We start from the raw sequence: 14,053 nt of genomic DNA on the forward strand, positions 1-14,053 counted from the left end.
ATCCAAAGTTCGACGAGGATTGGTTGCTTGTGAGTAGTTGGAAGCATGGTATTGAATGGACCATATCGACATTATTATGAATAGAAAAGATTATATTAAGAATGATTTGTCATATGGAAAATATGGAAATGTTTCCATATTGGATGGACCATATCGACTTTATTACGAATAGATAAGATTCTATTAAGAATGAGTTGTCATATGGAAAATATGGAAGCGTGTCCATATTGGGAATTGAATATTGAAAAATCTATGACTAGATTAGAAACTTTTATGCAAAAGGATGTTCAAAGGAATGTACTTTGAATGAAAAACATCATATCTAAGGAATTGTCTTGTAACAATCTCCAATAGAGGACTTTGTAACATCATTGGCAATAGTCTTTGTGACATTGGTGCAGTGACATTACGAAAGGATTGTTGCATAGAATGTTAGAATCTAGCATATTCTATAAGTAGCAAGAATTTGATATTCTTACACTTATGAAAAAGGATTAGGAGTTGTGAAATGAGAATGATTGGAAATGTGTTCAATTTGATCTATTTCACAAAGTAAGAACCATAGGTAAACATTGTGTGCATGCTAAGAGCATGCAACAAGTGTAATAATTCAAGTAAGAAGTTGATTACCCGAAACGAAAAATAATGAGTAATCGATATGGTGATAAATAAAAGGTGTTTTATTTATACTCAAAGGTTTGAGGTCATATGGGATTAGTATTATTCTTGTGTTTCACATTTGCATGTTTTGACTTCCTGAATAATTTAATTGGTTAAGAACAGTCAAATTATTCAAATGGGCCACAGTCGTTCATATGTTGGAAGTAGGTATGAATGAAGATTGTCGTGAATTGGTGTGTGGATTGTCTAAAGAGCATTAGACATAAGCAAATGTTTGTTGCAACGTTCATGAGTGCTTATGAATATGAATTTGAGCATTGGATTAAACCCACGCTCACTTGGATCACTCCATGATTTGTATCACGAGTGATTGGTGAGACGATAACATCTTATATTCTTGAAACCGAGATGTGTGAGTTGTATCTTGCAAATCGGTTGCACGTTGATAATATGTAAACGCACTAGTAAAATGTGTGATTCTATTTCAGTTTCACATCCCAACGAGGAAAAGAAACTAAGTCAGAATTCTCACATTCTATTATCTACCAGGTATTCGTTATATATAACTGGGGAATGTATAAGTGAGGAAGTCATAACAAATAACTTAGTAATCCTTCTTAATGAATTGGAGTTCCTAGTCAGGGCTAACATTGAACCTAGATGTATTTCGACCGCTCACCTATAGAGTAGAAGCATGTTCTCGGAAGTTTGACCTACTTCCCTATGATGCAGTCCCATTACGGAGTCGAAGTAAATTCATAGAATGGTCTCATGACGGCCTTGGAATTTCCTATTGTTTATGGTCTCAGTTTAATCTTTGGCATTACTACTATGCATGCTTTAATCGATGCTAGACTTAATCAAATAAAGAAATTTGGAATTTAAACGTCGATGTTAGAAACACGTACTAATATTTGCGGGCAGTTCCGGGGTGGTCTCTCCTTCTAAAATCACTTGGTATATATTAAGAGTTTCTTGGAGTTACCATATGTAAATTGTTTGTAATATAGGGTTCGAGGAAAATAGGTCTACATCTCATTAACGTAAGGAAAATTTTGGGTAATGCTACGGTTCCCTTGAATAGTGTAGTCTCCGGATTCTGAAGGATTCGAATGTCTCCATTTAACAACCTAGGTTGGTCGTGTTCTTCGTTCCAGGTTCCCAAGCATTCTACCCAAGGAGGCGTTGGGCCTTGAACAACTGGACGAGGGTTAGGATTCGGAACAAGGGCCATCAGGGTAGGTTCTCCACTTCAGGGTCGGAGTCAGGACCATCAGCAAAGCCTTCAGCTTGGTGACCATCCAAAGGGATTCGGTAATCATTCTCTGGCTCCTCTCCGAGCCATTCAGTATTGTCGTGGTTAGGGTAGTACGGGTCGTCGTGGGGATGGAATTCAGCCATGATATCTTCGTGAGAAAGGGGGATATAAGAAATAGCTAAGTAGACGTACTAATTAGATAATTATAAGATGATCTTTATCAGGTACTTCAATATATTGCTTAGTGCATACTAGTCATATGTATTTGGGACAGGATAGACCTTCGAATAAGCGATCCTAACTCTAAATCCCCAATCCAACGAGAATAGGAAGTAAAGCAAAGACCCACAGATTCTAAGTCTATGACGTCCTGGATACCTATAATTTTAATGTATCCACTAGGCAATTATTGACCTATTGATAAAAATCTATTTAGTTCTCAAATAAGTAATTATAATAACACCAAATACCCCTATGGTATTTCATTGTGGTAGTGTTGGTAAGTGTTTAGACTTGTTGCCATATCACAACCATTCTTGGGCATGTGCTAATCACTCCTCGGATGGGCATAGTTGATCAGGCTATGCCACTCCCAAGACTGACCATACATCCCCGAGCTTATCTGTGATATTCAACAATCATTACTTTTGTTTTGTTCTAGAACGATGTTGACCCTAGTATGTATGCATGCATGTATACTTTTAATAAGAAACTACTTATTTCTAAAAGTATAGTTGTTTTGAAAACATAAAATCAGAGACTCTAGTCCCAATGCATTTATAGCTTGTATATCTTATGTGGTTCGATATACTGAGTTCACTATAAACAACGCTCTGATACCAATCTGTCACACCCCCAACCAAGGATGGCGGAAACGTCCAGGGGTGGAGGACTTCATGTACAGTATCACAACAACGTGTATAATAGTGCTCAAAGTAAATACAACCATCATAAATATAATTGAAAAAGTTACACCAAAGTATATGTTTACATGTTTCAAAATCAATTACATTATGATGACAAAAATAAATTGTTGACGGTTTAACGTCCCATCCTCAAAGCGCTGAAGTTTTCCTGTTTCACTGATTTCCTGAGAATACAAGTAGTTTTGAAAGAGTGTCAACAATTAAGTTGGTGAGTTCATAAGAGTTTTGTTTGGAGTAGAAACCGTTTTCCTTTTTAAAATCGATAGAGTTTGATCTCCAGAAAATCCAATATTTTCTTAGTTAAGTGTAAACAGAATATTCCTATATGATGTGTTGATGAACCCTAGATTGACCCGTAGATTTCCTCTATAATCATCCAGCGTATATAAGTTATATAAGATTTAAGTTAGATAAAACGTTGAATGTAGTGGGTCTGCCCTAGGTCCACAACCCAACGAGGAACAGGAGATGAGGCGGGCACCACCAATTCTAAGCCAATCCAGACTAAATTCTTGTATGACTCAAGCATATACGCTCAACGATTATACTTGAAGTCTAACAATGCGAAAATTTAATGTGAATATAACCTATACATATCATAGTTCACCGGGGAGTAATAGAGATTAGTGAACCTGAACTATGCATATGATAGCTTATCAAAAGTGCTGGTGATGGTGAATATAACCTATACATATCAAAAGTGATGGTGAATATAACCTATACATATCATAGTTCACCGGGGAGTAATAGAGATTAGTGAACCTGAACTATGCATATGATAGCTTATCAAAAGTGATGGTGATGGTGAATATAACCTATACATATCAAAAGTGATGGTGAATATAACCTATACATATCATAGTTCACCGGGGAGTAATAGAGATTATTGAACCTGAACTATGCATATGATAGCTTATCAAAAGTGATGTGATGGTGAATATAACCTATACATATCAAAAGTGATGGTGAATATAACCTATACATATCATAGTTCACCGGGGAGTAATAGAGATTAGTGAACCTGAACTATGCATATGATAGCTTATCAAAAGTGATGGTGAATTCCTTTCTTGTAATTAAGTTCTTAGGGTAGATGAATCATAAACTATACCTATTATAGTTTATCACTTTGTTTGTAATATATATTTACCCTAACTATACGATTATAACTAGCGTGTTCGTTTGTGGGGGTATAATGGCTTAACTATACTTATTATAGATTATCATAATTGTCCATAGTGGCAATAACTCTTTTGTATGTGTAAAACCTTTAATAATGTGTTTGTTATATAAATAACCCTAAACTATACCTATTATAGTTTATCAATTGTTTGTGTGGGTAGTGAGCATAGGCCTTACTTGTCATAATTTACCAGTGTTTATATTTTAATGGATATAGCCTCGTAATATCATATATATATTTACCATACTTGTGAAGGTGTAAATCCATTTTTTTTCTGATGTATGTCTATGTAAGGATATAAAATTTGTCATATATTGCAACTACACATAATCACATAACGATGTATACCTTGCTCAACATGTTACAAGGTGAAATGAAATTTATAGAGTTTTTCTGTTAATAACATTTTCTGTAACTGTTATTGGAAAAATTGTAGAAAAATCATAAAATGTCCAAATCAAGTTCTGTAACTTCTGAGAGTTTGGAAAATGAGTCTAGTTTGTTCATAATTTTTATTATAATTTTTAATGACTTCTTACTTATGTGAAAGAGTCCATAATCACAGACTGGTCCGGATTGATGTTTGAAATGATAGGCAGTTTTGTAAAAATCACCATAAATTGTAGAAAAATCGTATGGAGATGTTCAAGTAGTCATTTTAAAGCTAAGAAGTGGAACTACATGAACCTAAAACAGTTTTGAAAACAAAAATGTTTAATATGTCCAAAACAGTCCGTGAATGGAGTTGTACTTTTCTGATGAAAGCTGCTAGAAAATTTTAGTTATGTTCTTGGAGTTTTAGCTTGTATTCCCCCCCTAAAAACTTGAGAAAACATGAAAATGTAGGGGTATGAACTCACCTTAAGTGTTTTCAGTAGGTAAGTGTTGAAGAAGAGAAGTGTTCAACCCAAGAACACTTGAAGAATCACTTGAAGATTCAAAGATCTAACACAATTATGAGAGAGTTTGTGTAAGATATCCATGATTTGAGTGGAAATAATTGAGATAATCTTAAAGAGAATGGATTATTCTTACCAAATGTGGAGGAAAATCTCAATATCAGCCCTCAAATCTCGAGTTCTAGAGAGGGAAAGTGAGAGAGAAAAGTGTTTGCTCCTTTTGGTGAAAAGAGAGGAAATGAGAGAAATGAGGAGAGAGGGTGAATATTCAGCTCTCAAAAACGTGGGAAAGAGTGATGATTGAGTGGAAAGTACATTGATGTGACCTAGGTAAGGTGGGGAGGTGTGGCTGGTCATAGAGTGGGTGTGGGAGTGGTTGCTTGTGTCATAAAGTAAAGCAAAGTCAACACTCCACCTCTTTGTACTTTACCCACTTGCTTTTATTATATAAATAAAGATTTTGATGAAAATATGATTAAATTGTGAATATTTAGGGTTTATTATGTTAAAATATGATTTTTGGGTGAAAACCCCGCGTTAAAATAATTAAAAACGGGCTTAAAACGCAAATTTGGTTGAAAACCGGGAGAAAAGTGCTTCCCAGCGAGACCTCTCGGTCCTAGGCCGAGGTTCGGTCCCTAGGCCGAGGCTCGGTCCATGTTGATGCTGAGTCGGAATGAAAGGCGCGAGCCGGAAGCGAGAGGCGAAGGGCGAAGGCGAGGGTTCGGTCAGAAGGCTCGGTCCGAAGGCTCAGCAGGGAAGCTTCGGTTCGGAGATGAGAGGCTAGAATGTCAAAACCGAACGAACTGTAGTGAACAGTACCTTCGGTTCGGTTAGTGAACAGTACCTTCGGTTCGGATCAGCAGCCTTCTTCATCAGGAGGGTTCGGTTCCTAAGAGGGGTTTCGGTTCCTAAGGTCCGTTTTTCGCGTAGACTTCCGTTTTTGGGCTGTTTTCGCCAAATTCAAGAGTCGGGATGCCCCGAGTGATTATAGAAAGTTGGGAGAGATTTCGAGAGAGATTTGAGAGAGATTCCTCGTTCTCAGAGAGATTTGGGAGAGATTTGGCATAGTTGGAGAGATTTCACATACAAAGAGATATGTGGGAGAGATTTCACATACTTAGAGAGATTTGGGAGAGATTTGACATAAGAAGAGATAGAGTGAAAACGATTGAGAGAGGTTTCATTGGTGACCTTTTTGAGTGTTCGGCTTTGCAATGCAGGGTCCGTAAGCCCCGTTACGCCTTGTTTAAGGATCTTGCATACTCCCGATGAGTATGCGACATTGTTTTATCGGTTTGGCTCCCCACGTACCACAGTTTTAGGTTAAGGAGATCTAGATGTACGCACTTTTTGATTTAGGATCTCTCGTTAGAATAGAGAGTTGTTTAGGAGTTACTTAACGTAAGCTCTAGTACTCACGGCAAAATGAGTGGACCGGTTTGACTTGTTGACTTTCGTTGACTTTGACTCGACTGAAAATTGACGGTTGTCACACCTTTTATCCAAAGTAGGATAAAAGCGATATGTTTGGGCCCCTCGATGATTTAATGATGACAAACGTAAATGCTCGGCCGGGCTAAGGCTAATTTGATTTGTTCAATTACTCAGTCGTCATAAATCGGGAATCGAGATATAGTACAAAGAGAATGATTTGAAATCATATCTCATGTGATATCTAGAATGGAGGAATATATGATCCCTTATCTAAAGGACACGCGTATCTGATAGGATCAGAGTTGACAGCGGCTTTGGAAAGCTACGATTGCAGATCAGGATCTGAAGTCATACGCATAATAGTTATTAGACTTATCCAAGTGGGAGACTGTTGGATTAGTGTCTAAGTCCATAACTATTTTGGTATGTACTTGACCCGATGGTGCATGGTCCTTTTGGGTTGCCTTCACCAAAGCAACTTGATAGGATGAATTATGGAGAGAAAGGATTAAATTTGATTTATTAATATATTATGGGAATAATATATTAAAGGAGAAATCATATTGTTTAATTAATATTAGTCAATAATTAATTGGTAATTAGTTTTGTGACTAAAAGAGATTAATTAAACTTAAGGGACTGGAATTGTAATTATAAGATAATTGCAATTGGGCCATGGATTGCCTTATATTAAGGAGTGGACGAATTCTATGGGGAAGCCCATAAGGAAATCGTCCAAAGCCTTAAGGAAAGGGGTCCATGGGTTGCTTAGGGCTTAAGCATCCAAATTAGGGTTTCCTTGTTAGATAACCCTAATAGCCTCACTATATATAGAACCCTTAAGGCTCAAAAACGTGGGGAACTTCTCTTCTAGGGTTAGAACACGTTTTGGGCAGCCTCCATCCTCTCTCCTCCTCATCCTCTTGCTCTTGGTGTTTGTGAACCATTAGAGGAGTGGCATTTGTGACTCTAAGCTTTCTAAATTCAATACAAGAAGGATTTGGGATTGTTATTGCTATATAACAATCAAGGTAATAACGTAAACTCATTCTTATGTTAATATGATTACTTGTATGCTAGAATTAGGGTTTATAGTCTTGGATAACTTGCATGTACAATAGAGAAACCTAGATCCAAGCATTAGGGTTTGTATGAGCACATAGGATGTTCTTATGACCAAAACCCATCACAACAATCCCACTGAAGTTTCCTCCTTCCGACTGCCCTTCACTCAATTCGGGTTGTACAATCGGCATTGAAAGTTCTTCACGATTCTGCTAAAGTAGACGTCTAGTTTCTTCCATTTGACGATCCAACAGTGTTTGAATCATCACTTGTACACCAATCATTGTCATTGGCTCAGGTACTGTTGCTAAAACAGGTGCTTGCTCAATTACAGGTGGTTGATTCCAGTTTTCATTTGCGTTTCCAACTCCACTTCTAGTTCTTGCAATTCTTGATCTATACACCGAATAAGGTGAATTTAGATCCTCATTCATGATAGATATTTAAATCGTCCATATCACTCTAAAACGTTTACATGCTAATCCTAATATTGTAATCCTACGCTTAGAATCCTAAACACATAAGGTTTCTAGATCCGGTTGGCAACAAACCGTAGATCTGAACAAATAATATCATATATGGCAAACATATTGCATTTAGCACATAAAAGCATTTTAGACATCTTTCCTAAAATAAACTAATGTTCGTGTCTAAAATATGGTAGACACTTATCTCTCGATCTTCACTTAGCATTCTAAGTTTAAGTCTAGAAATCCTACAAATTCCTAGTTCGCTTAAACTAATGCTCTGATACCAACTATGACATCTTCAAATTCACGGCCAGAAAAGACCGATTTAATTTATGGTTTTAAAATAAAATCAGAGTAATCCTTTACTTAAAAGAGTTGCGGAATTTATTCCCAAAACAAAATATGATAAAAATTTATCAAAGCATTTCTTAAAGACATGTATTTTCATTATATAACAAAATCTTGGGATGTCATGTTCAGATACAGACCAAAAGCATAAACGGCACATTATAAGCCTTACAACAGTTATTTACAACTATTGGTCTATAATCCAAAATATCTTGATAAGTCATCCAACTTACACTCTGGTGCCACTGCCTGTAATACAAAGAAAAACTGAGTGGGTCAGGCTTGGGAGCCTGGTGAGCATATAGGGTTTTCAACCCACAATAACTAATTATATTGATTTCATCAACCAACAATAACCCGATTACCCATTACCGTTATCCTCACTTTACGTCCCTAAAACAACTATCACAAGGGACCTAGTCTAAGAATTTTCATCGGGATGGACACTACTAGAAAGGGGGTTCCTCAACAATAAATGTCCTAAAGGCAACCATGAGGGGGGTAAAGTACACCGGTGAACATATCATTCACAAGCACCTATAGGTTATGAACATGTCAGCGTTCCACTAGACCGTCTAGAAAGAGTCTGTGGTCGTCATCCATATTTCGCTAGATGACTAGATCAACAACAACATCGAGGCCTCTCATCATTTTATTTCATCACACATCAACTATCTACCCACGTTCTACCCAACATATTTGTAGATATATATATATATATATATATATATATATATACACACACACACACACACATTCGTATACAACTTAAAACCTGTATAAATATTTATTCAATACTCATTCCAAATAACAAATAATATATAGACACATAGCACGTATTTATAGAGAATAATTCGTATCTATGTGTTTGAAGAAAATGACTACACACTCACATGATAAGACGATGCTCGGACAGCACTACGACTCTTAAAGTAATATTCTTCGATGAAACCGGGATATCTTAAAAAACCGGGCTTCTCGCGGGCGGAGTTTCGGCTCGAAAACTCTTTTTCTCGTGATCTTCGGGGCTTCGGGACTTGCTTTGGGCATCGAGACGATATCGGGACTTCGGGGGTACTTCTCGCAGAGTATAAGAGAGAAAAGGGGCGAAAGATGAGTAAAGTAGCAACCAAAACCTGTTGCCCCGTGGTTCTTATTTATAGGGTGAAAATCTGAGATTCACGTCGTGAACTCGGTCGTCATCAGGTGCGTAATCGTGAATTCAGTCAGTCAGGCTCTGGAAGACGTTAATAACCTGTTCACGTCGTGAATCCTGACAGACCTCGAAGTTTGTGTTCTGAACTTCATAAATTCATATCTTTCGCATACGAGCTCCGTTTTTGACATTCTTTATATTCACAGGTAGGTGAGATTATACTCTACTACTTTCATTTAGACTCCGTCGGCTAACTTTGACTTTATTTTTAATATTATATTTTTAGTAGGCCGGGACAGGAAAACTCCGTTAGAAATTCATAACTTCTTCATCTGACGTCCGTTTTCATTTGTCTTTTTAAGTTAAACTACTATTAACGAGATATTCGATTCTGGTTTAGATTGTTTCGGCTATAAATCACTCAAGCTCATATTCGAACTTTGGCTGCATACTGCTAAGTCGAAACTTCGAAAAATCATAACTTCCTCATATGAAGTCAGATTTAGACGTTCTTTTCATGCATGCTCTCGGTTTAAGGTATTCTACGACTTTCGTTTAGATCGCTAAGACTAAAAATCGCTCTATCGTAAATTCACTAGTTACGTCATGCAGTGTCGTACCGGTTCTGTCGCGAAACTTCGACAGGTCATAAGTTCTTCGTTATAACTCAGATTTCGGCATTCTTTATATACCCGGAATCCTCATCTCGACCACTACCTCTTTATGTATAAATATCGGGTTTATCTAACATTTTATTATGACGCTTATTTTTATCCTTAATTCATTTAAGTCACACAATTAAACACAAAACACATAATACCCAAATAATACATTTTTATTATTTCAAAATGGGCTACAAAAGTTAACGTAGACTATTACATCATTATTAGTGTCTAGCCTAGAAACACGGGCATTATGACATCCCCGAAATCACGGCCAAAAAAGACCGGTTTTGTTTATGCTTTATAAAAATCAGAGTACTTCATTTTATAAAAATGTTGCGGAATTTGTTCCCAGAAAAACATGGTAAATACGTTATTAAAATATTTTCGAAGAAACGTATTTATTTCATTTTAAAACGTTTGGGATGTCATCATTAATACAGAAACATAAGCATAAACAGAACTTACAATTATTTACACTAGTGATCTACATCTCTTTAAATCTCTCAGTGTAATGTCACTTCATATCGTCACCTGTGATGTAAATAAACTGAGTGGGTCAGGTTGGGAAACCTGGTGAGCACATAGGGTTTTCAACCCACAATAATATAATTATTATTTTTAAACATCAAACAATCAACCCAATTACCCATTCCCGTTATCCTCACATTACGTCCCTAAAACATCTAACACAAGGGACCTAGTCAAAGGACTATCATTGGGATGGAGTATACCTGGTGAGCACACAGTTCACACAGTTCGAATAAACACACAGTTCGAATAAACACACAGTTCGAATAAACACACAGTTCGAATAAACACCTACAGGTTGCGAGCCTGCTAGTGTTCCACTGGACTGTCTAGAATAGTTTGTGGTTGTCATCTATACTCCTCTAGATGACTAGATCATCAAGAACAGCTGTAACGAGGCCTCTCATTATTTTATTTTGTCACACAGCAACTATTATATCTACCCGTGTTTTACCCCGCACATTATGTAGATATAAAATACATATACAGTTTGGATCACTGAAAACATGTATAAAACGTTCTTCCAATATAGATAGCAAGTATACAAATAATATACACACACAGCACGTAAAATACTTCATATCTATGTGTAAGCTGAAAGTAACTATGCACTCACCTGAGTAGGTGGTGACTCAGCACTCGGACAGCGCTTCGATACTCTCAAAACGATATTCCTTCGATAAAACCTAGTACCGATACCACTAGGGTTTAGTTTAACGATAACCGCGACAAATTAATTAGTCTGACTATTATTAAGCGTTAATAACGCTCAATATAACTCATAATAATAGCCCAAATAATTATTTTAAGGACCTAATAACATTCCTATAATTATTTGAAAGCTATATAAAAAATTGCGTAAGCGTAGCACACTTACAGCGAATTTTATCGAAAACCGGGACTTAATTGGAGCAGCGTTTCGAAACCGAAAAACTCCTTTTTCTCGGGACTCCGGGAGCCTCGGGGCTTCCCTAGGGTGCTAGGGGTTTAACTAGGGCTTAGGGGGGTTAAAACCCTTTAGAGAGAGAAAGAATTTTAGAGAGAGAAAGAAATTGGTTTGAAAAAGTGTGAAAAATCCGGAGACCCTCGCCCCCTTTTTATAGCTGCGAGGCCTCGGACTACGCAGGGCGTAATCCTCGGCTACGCGGCGCGTTCTCTCGGATAAGGATGCCAGCTTCGCACCAGCTGGCTCGCACCCATTCTCGGACCCGGACCAGATCAAGTACGCTGCGCGTACCCAGCTTCGGACGCGGGGCGTACTCCGGACGCTAGGCGTCTCTTCGCTACGCTGGGCGTAACCCTCGCACCAGGTGTCATCATCAGAAGCGGTTTCATCCGACGGCTGGGAGTTCGGCCACGTCATCACTTCATGCATCAGTTTCGCAAGTTCCCTTTCCAACTTTAAAAATTCATAACTTTCGCGTACGACCTCCGTTTTCGACGTTCTTTATATCCACGCGAAGGTGGGAACGTACTCTACAACTTTCGTTTAGACTCTGTCGGCTAATTTTGGCTCGATTTTAAATTTTATATTATTAACGGGCCGGGACACGATTGGTCCGTTAAATCCTCATAACTTCTTCATCCGACATCCGTTTTCACCCATATTTTTCTCGTTACGCTACTCTCAACGAGACCTTCGATTCTCGTTTAGGTCGTGTCAGCTAAAAACCGCTCGATCTAATATTCGAATTTCGGGCTGTACACTGCTGGTCCGAAACTTCGAAAAATCATAACTTCTTCATACGAAGTCAGATTTGGGCGTTCTTTTTATCGATGTTCTTAGTTTAACATATTCTACGACTTCCGTTTAGATCGCTAAGGCTAAATCTCGCTCTATCGTAAATTCACTATTTACGCTTTCCGGTATCGTGCCGGTTTTGCCGTAAAACTTCGACGGGCCATAACTTCTTCGTTATAACTCGGATTTCGGCGTTCCTTATATGTACGGAAACCTTGTGACATACTCTACAACTTGGTTAAGATTATTTATTCTAAATAATCTTTTGTCGAAAAGTCGTTTTCGACCCCTATTGCCTCTAAATTGACTAGCCCGGATTTGCGGGCGTTACAATTATCTCCCCCTTAGGATGATTACGTCCCGGAATCATCAACGAAACAGGGTCGTATAATGACTCCATATGTCGTCTCTTCATCCTAGGTAATAATTATAACTTCTACATTCCTTCAAGTCTATCTCTCAGACTTATTGACTTTATGCAGTACTCGATCGTGCACCTGCTCTCTACCTCAGGCTAGACTCCAAATTATGACTTTCAAGTCAAAATCTCGATCCTTACTGGACACGAACTTGAGATGACTTCTTTTATTACTACTATGGATCGGTGTGTCATATTCTAATGACCTATCATCGTATGTTGCAACACTTAGACTTAGGTCTCTTAGAGTTAAATTCTAAAACAGACTATGCCTTCCTTCATGTTCTAATGTGATATAATCACACTTTAACATTAGGCATTTCTAGCTACCAACAATGAGCGCGATATTTCTATTGATCGCTTTGATTTCAACCGTTTGGTTTAATGTCGGACGCTACATCAAACTTGTTTCTCTGAACCACAAAACATACTCATCGTAGTCGGACTCGATTCGATATGACCACAAGGGTCGGAATATCAACAATCTTCTTAGTCATTACCGAAACGATGGTAACGACATACTTGAATAAAACGAAATCAATTTCTAGCTTCTCGGTAACCTTGTGACTTTCCCTGATCCAAGTGTGAGTCCTGTGCTTCCGGTAGTATAGGCCTCTACTACCATTCACACCTACTCATACTCGTTCCAAGTATTGTCTCGCAGTTTCCCAAGTCACCATGCAGCAAATCATACAATCATTCAACACATCAGATAACAAAACGAAGGTTTTATATTATTTCTTGAAACGGTTACATAGGTGTTCAAGTTCACCCTAGACTATGCCTCTAATAGGCTACATCATATGACACTATCTATATGGCTTCTTCATAACTTGATCTCTATATATCCATCCTTACTCCTGATTCCTTGCATCGTCAGCTGCTTCGTCAAGGATCATTTGAAATGCTCTTGCCTTTGGCGGAATGTTTGGTTTTGCCGCCTCTTTCTTTTTCGGGCAATCCTTAGCAACATGCCCTTCTTCACGGCATTCATAACACACCCTTTTGCACTCGTTGGCGTAATGTCCGGTCTTCCCACACTTGTAGCAAGTCACTTCTTCGCTACATTTCCCAAAGTGATTCTTCTTGCACTTCTCGCACCATTTCACTTTGTTTCCTCCTCCGCTAGACTCCTTTGAACCATACTTGATCTTCTTATTGGGCCTCGTAGATTCCTCAAACTTCCTCTTTTCGCCAACCTCAATCTTGTTGGCAGCTCTTCCCTTAATCATATCTTCCACAGACTTGGCAGCCCAGATAGCTGTCTCCAGAGTAGGTGCCTGACGCACTGGCACCGCGTACTCCCATGGAAGTCCTTTAGCATACTTATCGACTTTC

The sequence above is a fragment of the Lactuca serriola genome, chromosome 5 (genome assembly GCF_051521515.1).
Source record: "Lactuca serriola cultivar US96UC23 chromosome 5, Lser_US96UC23_V15, whole genome shotgun sequence".
In the NCBI taxonomy this organism is placed as follows: domain Eukaryota; kingdom Viridiplantae; phylum Streptophyta; class Magnoliopsida; order Asterales; family Asteraceae; genus Lactuca; species Lactuca serriola.